We start from the raw sequence: 16,039 nt of genomic DNA on the forward strand, positions 1-16,039 counted from the left end.
AAGAACAAAAGGAGAGTCTATGGACTTTGGAAGAGGGGATAGGGCTCTCATGAGGACTACAAAGATGTAGTGAAGCTATGCAGGGGGAAAATTAGGAGAGCCAAAGCACAGGTAGAGCTAAACCTAGCTACAGCCATTTAGGGTGATAAGAAATGTGTTTATAAATTCATCATCAACAATAGGAGGACTGAGGAAAATCTCCACCCTTTATTGGGTGCAGAGGGAAACATAGTGACTAAGGATGAGGAAAAGGCTGAGGTGCTTACTCTGCCTCAGTCTTTAGTACTGGATCCAGCAGTTTTATGCACATCCAGCCTCATGAACTAGGAGACAAGGAGGGGAATCTGAATGCAGACATCACAATAAATGAGGCAGTGGTCAGAGATATGCTAAGCCAATGAGACCCACGGAAGTCTATGGATGGGCTACACCCAAGGGTGCTGAAGAAGCTGGCAGATGTGCTTGCCAAGACCCTCTCCCTGATTTACCTGAAGTCCTGGCTATGTGGGGAGGTGCCAATGGACTTGGGGGTCGCAAATGTGACACCTACCTACAAGAAAGGAAGAAAAGAGGATCTGGGAAACTATAAACCTGTCAGTCTGACCTTGTTATCAAGGAAGGTCATGGAGCAGGTAATCTCGAGGGCTATTACACACCATATAGAGAACAACCAGGGGATCAGACCCAGTCAACATGGGTTCAAGAAGGGCATGTCCTGCCTGACAAACCTGATCTGCTTCTGTAACAAGATGACCTGACTACTAGATGAGTGAAAGGCTGTGGATATTGCCTACCTAGCGTAGTGGCAGTAGGCATTGTGGCGAGATAGGATTTTTCTGCCATCTCACTACAGACCAATGGAGAATGGCTGCTTTGGTGTGCTTCCCTTGCTCCTTTCTCACTGAACCTCATATGGTTCCGATTGAGAGTCATCTGGTTCTCTTACAGTTTTGGTGTTGGGTACGCTGGATCTCTGTTTTGATTTTCTCCATGGGGAATTTAAGAACAATTCTGCAATTTGGCATTTGGCAGGGTTTTTCTTAATGTGTTTAGGCAACAAATTTACTTATTTCTGGTTGTAATCTTCAATATATTAGCTTTCTGTGTCACTGTCTCTGTACCAGGCTGGGTAGGCTGAACTTTCCTGCTTCTAGCTGAGCTGAAGTTTAAATAATCTGGGAAAAGATTCCTACTCCCTGTTCAAAATGTTGAATCTTACAAACTCTGCAGACCCTGTAGCCCTTCTCTACAGAGTCATTCTGTTTAACAGAATACTAGTTATAGGCAAGGACTTCTTCTCCATTGCTGTGGATGGAGAGGACCTGGCAGCCTTTTGCAAAACTGTGGCAAAAGGAACCATTTACCTTCACGGGAAGCATAGAGAGATCAAGAGCCTGTAAGGTGGCTAGACCTTTACTTCAAACATCCCAAAGTAGGTTGTCTGGGTGTGGAAATTCTCAAAAAGAACTCCAGTATCTATATGAGAGTAAAGTTTTCTCCTGCTGATGAAGTGATAGAGGCTAGTAAAATCAACCTAATGTGTTTTTCTGTCAGTGTCTGGTCTGTAATACTCACAAACAGCATTTGTCCTGAGACCAAAAAGCACATCTCTGGTGACCAGAAGCATGAGCATTTTGTCTCCAAGCTCCATGTCTGATTTGGTCAATGATCCACTCATACAGTTGTTTAGACCTGATATTAAAATCCAGTCTCTATTCTGTTGGGTAATAGATACATTTGCATCCAAAGCTGGCCACTGTCAGAAAGTTCCAGTAATTTCCATGGTAGTATTCAGTGCACCCATAGGGAAAGCACCTATTAAGTTAAACAGCTGTTGGCATTCTGTCAGTGACTGCATGGCCATCTAAGAAGTAGGATTGTACTTGATATTAACTTAGTTGTGACACATGACAGATTTGACTATTGTAATTTTTTGCCACATAGAAAGTCATTGACTAAGAATGGCTGAATATGTATTTAACCTCTGATGACAGCTGTCTGGAGGGAGGAGTGTAACCATGGAACATAAACTGGTATATGGATGTGCACGTAAATGCCAAGGTGCTGGGAATCTGCACAATAGGCCATCACCTTTTCAGTGTCCTTTTTCTCAGAATCTCTGATGCTCCAAATTCATTCTTATATGATCTGTAAACCAACTCACTACTTTTACATCTCGGGGACTTTGGTAACTCTTCACTTTACAAGTAAAAAAATATCCTTATTAGTTTTTTGCTGTGCCAAGAACTGATTTTTTTTCCTTCAAGAATCATGCAGTTCACTTCACAATGTTCCAGTGGTGTAAGAGAGCCCACATAATTTTGATTTTGAGTAGTGTTAGAAAAAAATGGGGACAGTACATTTTGCAGATACACAAATCCTAGGGAATGCTGATTAGAATCATAGAATCAACCAGGTTGGAAGAAACCGCCAAGATCATCCACTCCAACCTAGCACCCAGCCTTATTCAGTCAACCAGACCATGGTACTAAGTGCCTCAGCCAGGCTTTTCCTGAACACCTCCAGGGACAGTGACTCCACCACCTCCCTGGGCAGCCCATTCCAATGAGAAATCACTCTCTCTGGGAAGAACTTCTTCCTAACATCCAGCCTAGACCTTCCCCCGGCACAACTTGAGATTGTGTCCCCTTGTTCTACTGCTGGTTGCCTGGGAGAAGAGGCCACCCCCCACCTGGCTACAATGCCCCTTCAGGTAGTTGTAGACAGTAAAAAGATCACTCCTGAGCCTCCTCTTCTCCAGACTAAACAGGCCCAGCTCCCTCAGCCTCTCCTCATAGGCCTTGTGTTCCAGGCCCCTCACCAGCTTTGTTGCCCTTCTCTGGACATGTTCCAGCACCTCAACATCTCTCTTGAATTGAGGGGCCCAGAACTGGACACAGGACTCAAGGTGTGGCCTGACCAGTGCTGAGTACAGGGGAAGAATAACCTCCCTTGTCCTGTGACCACACTGTTCCTGATACAGGCCAGGATGCCATTGGCTCTCCTGCCCACCTGGGCACACTGCTGGCTCATCTTCAGCCTACTATCTACCTACTATCTATCTGATTAGTTTAATTGATAAAAAATGTAAAGAGTCTGTGAAATGTATATGCAAGATACACAGGTACTTCTATGCATATGAATTTTTTTTGGTATGTTTGGTTGGTTGGTCTGGCTTTAAAATTTATTTAGAAGCTGACTAATAAGGAAGCAGCCATCATAGCCTTTGGCATTATGTGCTAGGAAAGCGTAGTTTCAAAACTCGGTGTCCATAGAAAATTAATCACATCCATCAGTCATGTCCTCTTTAAACTACCCTTTTTCTTCAGTTTTCCTTTCTGCTCTTTCTTCATTGCAAGGGGCACCATTTGGTAACCACATGTCTTAGCCAATGCAGCCTTAACCATGATTCTCCTGGATTTTTGATCACGGGCATGAAATTGGCACCAGTTTACATTACAGAATTCTGTATAGCACTTCTGACATTTACATTCATGCTGTTTTTCTAAATAGACACTACTACTACTCTTCAGAAATAATCATAGCCAGGCAATCTGGCAATTTTTCTCTTGAACAGAGCTTTGTGCCTTTCTGTAGGGCACAAATTCCCTAGAACTGCTCTAACTGGCTACATCTGGGGCACCTTGTACTTTTCCTCAAGATAGGTGCATAGTAACCAAAAAGCAGAGCTGGCAATAGTAATAGCAGCCATGACAACAGTTATACAACATTTGACAAAGCTCACAAAGATTTCTCATCCCAAATATCTTCGTGACCTCCTTTAAACCATAATAATGTTCATCATGTTAAAGAAGGGAAGAAGTCTTGGGTTTTTTATGACTGTTTGTCACTTAAAATTCTTCAGCCTTTAAACCTTTCAGATAGGAAGATGGGTATATAGGAGATTCCCATGCAAGGAAATGTTGCTTGGTGTGAGTCTTTCTCATTGTTCTTGACCTCCCTTGCCAGTTTCAGTTCTAAGGAGGCCTTAGCTTTCCTTGTCATGTCCCTACATCCAGTGCCAACATTCTTGTATTCCTCTCAAGTGGTCACCCCCTTCTTACATATTCTGTATATTATCTTTTTCCACTTGAGTTCATTCAGCAGCTTCCTGCTCAACCATACAGGCCTCACAGCTCTTTCACTTGATTTCAGGATGCTTTGATCTTGAGTTTGGATACTAACCAGCTTGCTTGGGCCTCTCTATCATCTACAGCCCTATCCCATGGGACTTCTCCAAGCAGTTCCCTGAAGAGGCTCATTATCTACCACCAAAGACCATAAGCAGAAGACAAACCATTCTGGGGCTGTGTATGACTGTGGTATATCCTACCACCCTCCTTAAGCAAAACCTGCATGCTTGGCCATTCTCTCTGAAATGCCTAACTTTGTGGCAAGCCTTGTTGACCTGATTTAGTCTCCCAGTGGATGCATGACATTTTGTACCCCACTCCCCAACTTTTTCAGTTTAAATCTTGTTTCACTAAGTTGGCCTGCTTGCTACCAAAATTTCTCTTAATCTTCCCCAGACAAGTGTATTCCATCCCTTCCAAATAGGTTACACTTACTGAGGAATCTTCTATTGTTATAAAACCCAAAGCCCTCATGATAATACCAGCCTTGTAGCCAGAATTTAGTGTGCATTATACCTCTATGTCTGATTGCCCCCTTTCCTCAAACTGGTAGGACTGAGGATAAGGTAACTTATGTACCAAATTATTTTACAAGTTAACCTAAGGCTTTGCAGTCCTCCTGGTATGCTGCCCAACTGCTGTGTCATTCATGTCCCTGTAAAAGCATAACAAGGGACAGTATTCCATGCTTTTGATTGATTGAGATACCCTTTCAGTAATGTCTCTGATTTTAGTTCCTGGGAAGAAACAAAACTCTTTCAACTTCACATTGGATCAGCAGATGGCTGCCTCAGTGCCCTTTAACAGTCACCCACTACAAGTACTCTTTTTCTTTTTTTTTTATTCAGTGTTTACTGTGTGCTGCTTTTACTTCCTGCAGTCCTTGATTGTGAGTGTCTGAGGTTGTTAAAATCCCTTATTTGTAGTTGCAATTGTGGAAGGTGGAGAGCAAAGAAGAGTTTTGCTTTTGTGAGTCACCAGTGTACAAGGCAGCTAGTCAAAGGGGTGCCTGAGAACATGTGGGCACGGCAGTGTCAAGAAATGGCTGTCAGCCAATCCTAGTACAGTATGAAAACACCTGGCTTTAACTGAAGATGACATAAAATTTAGAAAAACACAGGATTTCCCTGTAACTATTCCAGTACTCTAGGGTCCCTTTGTGCTGCATGGTGTTCATGACTCCCTGAATTAGGTGCTGACTTCATGGAACTTGCCAGGTGCACAGATGTCCTCACCTTTTTGTTTTTGGTGGTTTTTTTTTTTGTTTTTTTGTTTTTTTTTTTTTTTTTTTAATTAAATGCTCTTTTCATTTGTTTATATATGGAATAAGCACATAAAAATTAAAGGATTTGACCCAAATAAGCAAGTGACATCTCTCAAGTATTCTACAGTCTTAGGAAAAATGGATCCTAGGGGTTGAAACTGCCTCCAGACAGCTTCAAATTTTAGGAGTAGCACTTATATAACTGTTCATACCAAGCCTTCATGAATTTGACTGCCATGTGTGGGCTGTATTTTTCCCATGGATGAACTGTTCTTGAATGGTTTCTCCAATGTACTGAGCACAAACAGGATTCTCTTCAATGTCGCGTGTGCAGGTCTCCTCTCTCTTTCTCACCCTTTGCTCCCCCTCTGCCCTACTCCTAACAACAAGTGAAGTTATTGAAGCCATGGTGGTGGTAGAATGGATTCTGTCTCACAAAAAAAGTATTTCTGATAAAATAGTGCTATTAAGAATGTGGAGATTGTAAGAAATAAATTCCGTTTGGGCTGTGTCACACCCACAAAATTGTGCCAGTGACAGAACATGCAAAGATATTGCCCTTGACCTCACAAACTCTGCAAATCAGCCATAAAGCAGTCCCCAAAGATTAGCAGTGCTCCAGTACAAACATTCAAAATCCCTGACAGAGCGGAGGGAACACTACAGGACCCCCTCCTGCTGCGCACTTTGTCCACCAGCATACAGCATGGAAACTGCTGCTCCTTGCCTGGAAGGTGGGGTGGGCAGGTGGCTCTGGCAGAGCACCAGTATGGTTCAACTCTTCAGCAGGCAGTTGAAAACTTTGGTTTTCCTAACATCTCAGGATTCATCAGGCAGAGACGGGAGGGAGATAAAATATCTGTCGTGTGTTGTGAGTTAGTGTGTATACTCAATCCAGCCTTTGTCCACCTTCTGAGCTAGTCGCTAAGTATTTTCTATAGTTCTCACTACATGAGCAGCTCAGGGACAGACAAGGGCTCACTGAAATCCTGGGGAAACAGAGACCATAATTATTGTTGCAGTTTAAGAGAGAAACTTTTTACTAAAAAATATGCTCTATAGCTATTGTAGGAGGAGTCGAGTACATTCATTTGCTGAAACAATGGCATCCAAATAAATATTCCAAAATGCATTTCCATCTTCTGTTTTTCATCTGAGATGCTCTCAGGAATACAGACTGGGAGAGCAATGATACATAAGTTAGTCACACTTTCTGAATTAGTCTGCAAGATAATAAAAGCTAATAAACCCCATATATTATATGAGAACACAAACAGTGAAATCATGATAGTCCCACTTGAAATTTCCTCTCAGATTATTTGATTCTACTGTTACACTACCTAAATATGCATAAATAAGGTTTTCAACCTATGGATGTTCCATTTGGGTTACAGCTGATATGATTACTTACATGTATTCAATTTTTATATCCCCTGCCACATTTCTCATGGCTGCTTTTGTTAATCTCATAGTTCAATATAACATCAAGTGTGATGACTTTAGTTTCTGCATTTCTGCTAACAGCAGTACTTACATATTGTGCATGCTTCTTGACTCCGGTAGATTAAGGTACCAAACTACATTTTAACATCTAGAAAGTAACTTTTACTGAGTATTGCAACCATTTCATGTGATTGTCTGGTCTCTCAACTTCCCTAAAACATAGAGAGTGAAGACTGGAACTACGTAGACTAAGAAAAATCTGCGAGAGCAAACAAAAGTATTGTGGAAAGTCTTAAATTGTGCCACCTGCTGTCTCCAAAAAGTGCTATAGAACCTGGCACATTCAAACTCCAGCCTGGCCTGCCTGGAAACTTCCAGCTTAGCTTGTGTGCTACCATAAAAATGGCCCTGTGGTAAATTGTGTCTTCCAAGCAATCAGTATTGTGTTTTAATTCTATGTACCAAAGAAACAAGAGACAATCAAGAACTAGCAGCAGTGAAAACAGTGGCAAATTAATTATCTGTTTACCAGAGGTGTTAGGCTAGCCAAGCTACTTAGAAGAACAGCAGGTGCTTCTACATATTTGAAAATTGGACAATAAATGGTGAAGAAATTAAGTATAGCAGCATATGAATGCAAAATTAATGCTGTGAGGCACTTGCTAACAAAACCCTATATGGCTGGGCTTAAATAAAACTGTGCCTTGCTGAATTGTGGATATTCTCCATAGGACATTCTAGCAGGATGATGTAAAGTGGTTTGGGTATGACGGGCCATACCATGAAACACAGGAAATAGCTGAAATCTTTTGATATATTTATAATGCTAAGTAAATGGGAAATTATTACAGCTGAGATTGTCAACCCACTGCATAGTCGTTTTTTTTTTCTGGCAGATGATCACTTTTCACTGCCAACATATTTGTGAAATTGTGCATACAAGCAAGGTATGTGAGCAAATTCTGAAGCTAGAATTCAACATATAGTCTTCTAGCAAACTGCTTTCAGTTTGAAGGGTTTGCTTTGTAATTACTTAGCTCCTCTGGAAGGCTCCTGAATACTACACACAGAGACTTCAAGGGCTAATGGGTATAAACTACACAGGAAGTTCCACCTCAACGTGAGGAAGAACTCCTCTACTGTAAGGATCACAGGGCACTGGAGCAGGCTCCCCAGAGAGGTTGTGGAATCTCCTTCTCTGGAGACTTTCAAGTCCTGCCTGGATGAGTTCCTGTGTGACCTGTGATAGATTATGGTCCTGCTCTGGTAGGGAGATTACACTTGATGATCTCAGAGGTCCCATCCAACCCCTAACATCCTGTGACCCTGTGAAATAAGTTAGTCATAATTTATAAAGTCTAAGGAGGAAAAGACATTTGACGCTTTCAAACTGTTTTCATTTAAACTGATAGGTTGCAGCCTTTTAATATATTTTAAGTTAATATTGTTTGGAAATATGATTTTGATTTAGCCCTGAAAGCCAGATCAGGTCAGAAAGAAGTTATACACCTTTTGCAATCTTCATTATGTTTCTTAGGAAAGTGTGGAATGCTACACAAACAAGGGGGGTCACGAAGACTCCTTACCTATTTATATTAATCTTCCAAGCTAACTCTGTTGTCATCTGCCCACTGGTAAAAACATGTAGTTAATTTAAGGTGGATAATAATTCTCTTGCAGTGAAATGTGAAACACTTGTTTATAAACAGAAATTAGTTTTCCTGGGCGAAAAAATAAAAGTAAACTTTCCAGGGTAACAGTTTTAATTTGCAAGACTATTAGAATTTTGCAAATAGGGTTCAATATCCAGTTTCATTTCTTACCAATGTACTTACATATAAAGTCTGATACCTTGTACTAATGCATAGAATTTTACAGGGTAACTTGCTGTTGTGGAGGCAGGGAATTAACATGGCTGAGTCAGGAGTACAGAATCACAGTATCACAGTATCACAGTATCATCAGGGTTGGAAGAGACCTCACAGATCATCAAGTCCAACCCTTTACTACAGAGCTTAAGGCTAGACCATGGCACCAAGTGCCACGTCCAATCCTGCCTTGAACAGCTCCAGGGACGGCGACTCCACCACCTCCCCAGGCAGCCCATTCCAGTGTCCAATGACTCTCTCAGTGAAGAACTTTCTCCTCACCTCGAGCCTAAATCTCCCCTGGCACAGCCTGAGGCTGTGTCCTCTCGTTCTGGTGCTGGCCACCTGAGAGAAGAGAGCAACCTCCTCCTGGCCACAACCACCCCTCAGGTAGTTGTAGACAGCAATAAGGTCACCCCTGAGCCTCCTCTTCTCCAGGCTAAACAATCCCAGTTCCCTCAGCCACTCCTCGTAGGGCTTCTGCTCGAGGCCTCTCACCAGCCTCGTCGCCCTTCTCTGGACACGCTCAAGCATCTCAATGTCCCTCCTAAACTGGGGGGCACAGAACTGAACACAGTACTCAAGGTGTGGTCTAACCAGTGCAGAGTACAGGGGCAGAATGACTTCCCTGCTCCTGCTGACCACACCATTCCTGATGCAGGCCAGGATGCCACTGGCTCTCTTGGCCACCTGGGCACACTGCTGGCTCATGTTCAGGCGGGTATCAATCAGCACCCCCAGATCCCTCTCTGTCTGGCTGCTCTCCAGCCACTCTGACCCCAGCCTGTATCTCTGCATGGGGTTGTTGTGGCCAAAGTGCAGCACCCGGCACTTCGAGCTGTTGAATGCCAACAGGTTGGAAGAGACCTCCAAGATCATCCAGTCCAACCTAGCATCTAGCCCTAGCCAATCAACTTGACCATGGCACTAACTGCCTCATCCAGTCTCTTCCTGGACACCTCCAGGGATGGTGACTCCACCACCTCCCTGGGCAGCCCATTCCAATGGCAAATCACTCTCTCTGGCAAGAACTTCCTCCTAACATCCAGCCTAGACCTGCCCTGGCACATCTTGAGACTGTGTCCCCTTGTTCTATTACTGGTTGCCTGGGAGAAGAGACCAACCCCCACCTGGCTACAATGTCCCTTCAGGTAGTTGTAGACAGCAATGAGGTCACCCCTGAGCCTCATCTTCTCCAAGCTAAACAACCCCAGCTCCCTCAGCCTCTACTCATAGGGTTTGTGTTCCAGGCCCCTCACCAGCTTTGTTGTCCTTCTCTGGACACTTTCCAGAGTGAAGAGGAAAATTCTTGGTGATATGGAGCTGTACAGTTGCTCCCTGAGTAGCAGCATGATAAATGAAAACTTAAATAAAATCTTATCTGAGGCTTTATAATAAGTTTTAGCCTATGGTAAAACAGGACCAGCACAATGTAAGACATTTACACAGGTAAACAAAAAAGGACTCATCAAATTAGGGCATCATTTTTTACACCTCATATAAGAGCGTTTTGCTAGCTTTCTCATCAGGCTCTGATTACCTCCCCATCAGTAGGACTTAAGTTCTCTGACTTCTGAAATGATAGTTCAGAACACTGCACCTGATCTACAGCTAATTGTTAAGTGTAGTAGTTTGGGAGAGGCATAGGTTCCTTTAAGAAAACTTCAGAGACAAAGTCCCATCCCAGGGGATAGACTTGGTCATCCCAGGATGTTGTAATATTCTTCTTCCATTCCATTTTCCGGAATCACAGTCTGTAATCTAATTCTTCTCACCAAATTATTCAAGCTAGCTTCAAACTAGCACAACCAGCTTAGCAGAAACTCAGCTCTTGTCCCTCTGCCTGGAATATTTTGTATGTTACCCCGAGATCATTATTATGAGTTTGAAAGCATCTTTGATACAGGAAACTTACTCAGGGACCAAAAGCATTGTGAGTACATATGCTGGAGTGAACGCCAAGACTCCATAAGCATAGTTAGAATTTTTCCTGGGTTTGCGTTACAATTTTACAAGTTCTGATTATTTAAACTGTTTAATTCTATGCAATTACTTCCTGTCAACAGAAAATCCAAAGAATCTCAGCACAGCAAACTGCTGACTAAGCTGTCAGCCCACGGCTTGGATGGCAACACTCTGTGCTGGGTTAGGAACTGGCTGGAGGGACGAGCCCAGAGAGTGGTGATGAATGGTGCCACATCCAGCTGGCGGCCAGTCACTAGTGGTGTCCCTCAGGGATCAGTGCTGGGCCCCATCCTCTTTAACATCTTCACAGATGATCTGGATGAGGGCATGGAGTCAGTCATCAGCAAGTTTGCAGATGACACCAAGCTGGGGCAGATGTTGGAGGGCAGAAGGGCTCTGCAGCGGGACCTTGACTGCCTGCACAGACGGGCAAAGTCCAATGGGATAGCGTTCAATAGCTCCAAGTGCAGGGTGCTGCACTTTGGCCACAACAACCCCATGCAGAGATACAGGCTGGGGTCGGAGTGGCTGGAGAGCAGCCAGACAGAGAGGGATCTGGGGGTGCTGATTGATACCCACCTGAACATGAGCCAGCAGTGTGCCCAGGTGGCCAAGAGAGCCAGTGGCATCCTGGCCTGCATCAGGAATGGTGTGGTCAGCAGGAGCAGGGAGGTCATTCTGCCCCTGTACTCTGCCCTGGTTAAACCACACCTTGAGTCCTGTGTCCATTTCTGGGCCCCTCAATTTAAGAAGGACATTGAGATGCTTGAGCGTGTCCAGAGAAGGGCAACGAGGCTGGTGAGAGGCCTTGAGCACAGCCCTACGAGGAGTGGCTGAGGGAGCTGGGATTGGTTAGCCTGGAGAAGAGGAGGCTCAGGGGTGACCTTATTGCTGTCTACAACTACCTGAGGGGTGGTTGTGGCCAGGAGGAGGTTGCTCTCTTCTCTCAGGTGGCCAGCACCAGAACGAGAGGACACAGCCTCCGGCTGCACCAGGGGAGATTTAGGCTTGAGGTGAGGAGAAAGTTCTTCACTGAGAGAGTCATTGGACACTGGAATGGGCTGCCTGGGGAGGTGGTGGAGTCGCCGTCCCTGGGGCTGTTCAAGGCAGGATTGGACGTGGCACTTGGTGCCATGGTCTAGCCTTGAGCTCTGTGGTAAAGGGTTGGACTTGATGATCTGTGAGGTCTCTTCCAACCCTGATGATACTGTGAATTTCCCCAAATTTTGAATATTATTAATAAAAATAATATACATAATATTAATAATTCATAACAGATTATTAATTTTCAAAACATATAGCTCATAAGGCAGTGTCTGGCTGATATTGCTCTCTTCCCCTCTCTGCCTTTCCTCCCTTCACTTCTTTTCTCTGGGAAGGGCACATGTCCTTATGTATCTCACAGTTTGTGTGGAGAGATGGCTTCTAGCTGCAAGGTCATTTGAGCTGCATCATGTGGCTTGCTGAGGCCTTACAGGCCTAAACTAGGGAGGGTGGTTCTGGCCTACTCTCAAGCCTGCTGAGGGTGGAGGATTCTAGAAGGTTTTAGTCTGATAGAGTTGGCTTAGCGTGTGGATGAATTAATTCTACCTGACCGCCTTTTGCTTATATGCACTAGTAAATAGAATCTTCTTTGAAACTTCCAATCGGTGTGCAACATTTTCATTCTTACTCTTCAAAAGGAGTGTCATTTCTGTCCTCCAGCACTGGGTAGCTCATGGCCCTAAACTGGGACAGTAAGGTTCAAGGGTCATGAGATATACCATTTGTCTTATTTCTTATTTGCTTTCCACCTCAAACACATTTCTGTTCAGTTATACTAGTTGCTGTCTTTCCTGTCCTGTTTCATGTCAGTGTTTTACAGAAGCTGATGTAACTGCAGTGATAATCTGTTCAAATGTCATCTGACTAGTATTTGCTCACTCTTCCTAGGTGGGAGGACTATCACTCTAGACTATGCAGGGAAGGAGAATGCAATCTGAAAAGGATAAGTGGCCAAAAGGCAAAAAAGAGTGAGTTTTTAAACTGAGGTCTTTTAAACTACTTCATATTTTGATAACCTGTTCGTGAAACAAATGAGTAGTGGATATATAAGTACCACTCAGTAAAAAGAGAAGTAGATTTGCTTTATGGCTAAGATGCTTAACAAATGCCTTGTTCAAAGCTTATTCTTTCTTGAGTCATCTCCAGATGACTGGTGCAGAATTATTGCTGTAACTCTAAAAAGGAAAGAAGAGCTTTTTTCCCTGCACTGTTCCAGCAAGTCCAATGCACACCTACTGAATTTCACAATGATCTGTTTCAAACTGTTAGTATATAACTTGCATATTGTTGGCAAGTTCTTCTTTTTTGTACAGAACATGGCATAATAATAAGATTTCTGTTTTATTTTTCTGTTGCACTTTAACACTGAGGCCTAACATATTTCTTTGTGCCAGCAGAGCAGATAGTTAAGATTGCCTAAAATTTTCAGTTTGCTTTATGAGCACATGAGCTGTTCTTGCACTATTACTTGGAAGGAGAAAAGAAGCTTGATCACCTGTGCATGCCACTAGTGAATGTGTTTTCACTGTGCACACCTCTACACGTTAGGATAAAATAAAACATTTTATGATGGCAATTTTTCCACATAACCACTTGTCTGCCTTCCTGTTGCAACCTAACCTCAGAAGAAGGGTTTGCAGGAGGTTCTTTAAGAGTGAGGTGAGGCAAACTGACACCAGCTGGAATCACACAATCACAGAATCAACCAGATTGGAAGAGACCTCCAAGATCATCCAGTCCAACCCAGCCCTATCCAGTCAACTAGACCATGGCACTAAGTGCCTCATCCAGTCTTTTCTTGAAGACCTCCAGGGACCGTGCCTCCACCACCTCCCTGGGCAGCCCATTCCAAGGGCAAATCACTCTCTCTGGCAAGAACTTCCTCCTAACATCCAGCCTATACCTACTCCGGCACAACTTGAGACTGTGTCCCCTTGTTCTATTGCTGGTTGCATGGCAGAAGAGACCAACCCCACCTGGCTACAACCTCCCTTCAGGTAGTTGTAGACAGCAATAATAGTTGCTTTATTAACAACACATTCATACAGATCACTTTGAGTACACAATTATTCTTAAGGTGAGCAAAGCAGTTACCTAGTACATGGCAGAAAGAGAGAGAGGGAGAGAGAGGGATAAAGAAAGGAGTGGAGAGAGAAGGGAGGTAAGATGAGAGGCAAGAGGAGAAAAGTATCACCACTCTGAGTTTCAGCTGTGTTCTGCATTGTTGATAGTTTCTTGGTGTTAATGGTTTTGGTGCTGCCTTTTACTTACAAATTCCTCTTCATTCCCTGCCTAAGAGTGGTTGGTAGAGGTGTTCCCATAGCAGGGCAGATCACACACTGGTTGTGTGATGCTACAGGTGTGCTGGTTCCCCACTTTAGCTGAGTCATTCTTGAGATGCCTCTGCATGGCATTGTGGTGGTTGCAAGATAACAAGCAGCCCCAGTATTCTGGGTGCTTCACCTTTCTTTATTCAGGCTCAGCTGTGGAGGTGACAACAACTGCCTTGAATTGAACAGATGCAAGAATTTAAGAGGTGTCTGAACTCCAACATTTTGTTCCAGAAGTGAACTTTCACAGTTGCTTGAATACAAAGAGGGAGGAGCAGAGAAGCAGTATGAGATGAATTTCTACGGCAGCAGAAAAGCAGTTTGAGGCAGACTTCCATGGCAACACAACTTCCACACTTCTGCAAAATGTAGGTTCATCAAAGATTTTGGGCTTGATTCTGCTAATCAAATGTAACTGCAAAAAATGGACAAATTCTTCTGGCAGGAAAGAATATTTGGGTCCCTGAGTAGTCCTCATGGGCCTCACTTTTTAAAAAGCAGATGTTTATATGGCCTCCAAACCTGAGTAATTTTGAGTGGTCACCTATACCTCAGACTGAGTATTGGGAGAAAGCCAGATGAAATAAAATGAACACAAAAAATGGGAATCTGGGTGGTTTATGTCACTAAAACATTTTTTTTTCAATAAGTCTCTCAAAAAACAATGGTGCACAGAATACCTTAGCACTTACAACTTCTGGGATTTTTTTTGAGGATGCTAAAGGAAAAAAAAAATCCCCTCAGAAAAATATTTCTGGACTATAACCAAATGAAGCCAGATTATGGCTTTAAAGAGCTGACAAAGAATAAGGTGAGTAGTTTTCCTTTTGAGGAAAGCTGATGCGTCTTCTGTAGAGAAGGAAGAGATGCTCAGAACAGCTGAGTGATTACCATCGAAAACAATCGGTCTCAGCAGCAGACCAGGAAATAAGCATTCTATTTAGTTTTCATTTGGCTTTCTGTAACCAGGAAGCTGAAAGAAGTGGGAAGCTCCCAGCTGGGTTCCTGTTTCTCTTGTGGGAGGGGACAGGTGTGGATTGAGCCACACATACCACGGGCTATTTAACTGCACTGAGCAAAACCAATCAAAGGTGAGTCATCCTGTCAGCCTGTGAGGTCACTTGCCTGTGGAGATCCAGCCAGGGTTATAACTCAACCAAAGGCTGTTAGAAAAACTACGGGTACCCAGACAGAAGTCACACACAAACATGTAAGCATCCAGGGCCCTGGCTGCAGAGAGTGATGAAGCCTGTCACCTGTGTTAGGTGTGAAAAGGTGAATCATCTGCTCAGCCTGGTTTCTGAGATGAAGGAAGAAGTGACAAGACTAAAGATTATAAGAGAACGTGCAAGGCAGATAGAACCAGGCTCTGTGGACCCCCCTAGCAAAGGGAGATGACCCAAGAAACAGCAGGGAACGTATAGAGGTCCCTTTTAGGAGAGGCAAAGGAAATCCCCCTGGCCTCCCCTCACTCTCACAGCTGCCCTTGCACAACAAGTACAGGGCACCTGAATTTGAGGGTGAGGGGAACAGAGGGCCTCATATGTTGTTGTTGTGGTAGGCCTGATAGGTCCAAAATAGGCTTATACATGTCCTGCCTTGCCTAGGCATGTTTTTCTGCTCCATCAGAGAGGTAAGCACAGGAAACGGACAAAAAAGAACCTGGAGCTGCTGAGTCTGGCCTGCCCAGGGTCCTGTGGTGTAAGGTATGCACACTTAGCTTGTGCCTGCCTAGTGCAAGGCCTGTGCTTTTCCCAAATTAGGGAAAAGCGAGCCTGTGGCTTTGCCTAATATGGTATGGTTTGGCTAACTGCCATCCTGATTGGCTATTCTTGTGTCCAAAGGGCAATTAATCTCAGCCCAAATTGATTAAAGGAGATACATAGGTAAACAATGTGCTTTTGCTTCCTGCTTTGCTCCCCTGCTCTTTGCCCTGCTCTCTCTGCTGTGCCCAGCTGTGCTGCTGTTGCACACTACCTTATTGCTTGCCTG

This window comes from Pogoniulus pusillus, chromosome Z, assembly GCF_015220805.1.
Source record: "Pogoniulus pusillus isolate bPogPus1 chromosome Z, bPogPus1.pri, whole genome shotgun sequence".
NCBI lineage: Eukaryota > Metazoa > Chordata > Aves > Piciformes > Lybiidae > Pogoniulus > Pogoniulus pusillus.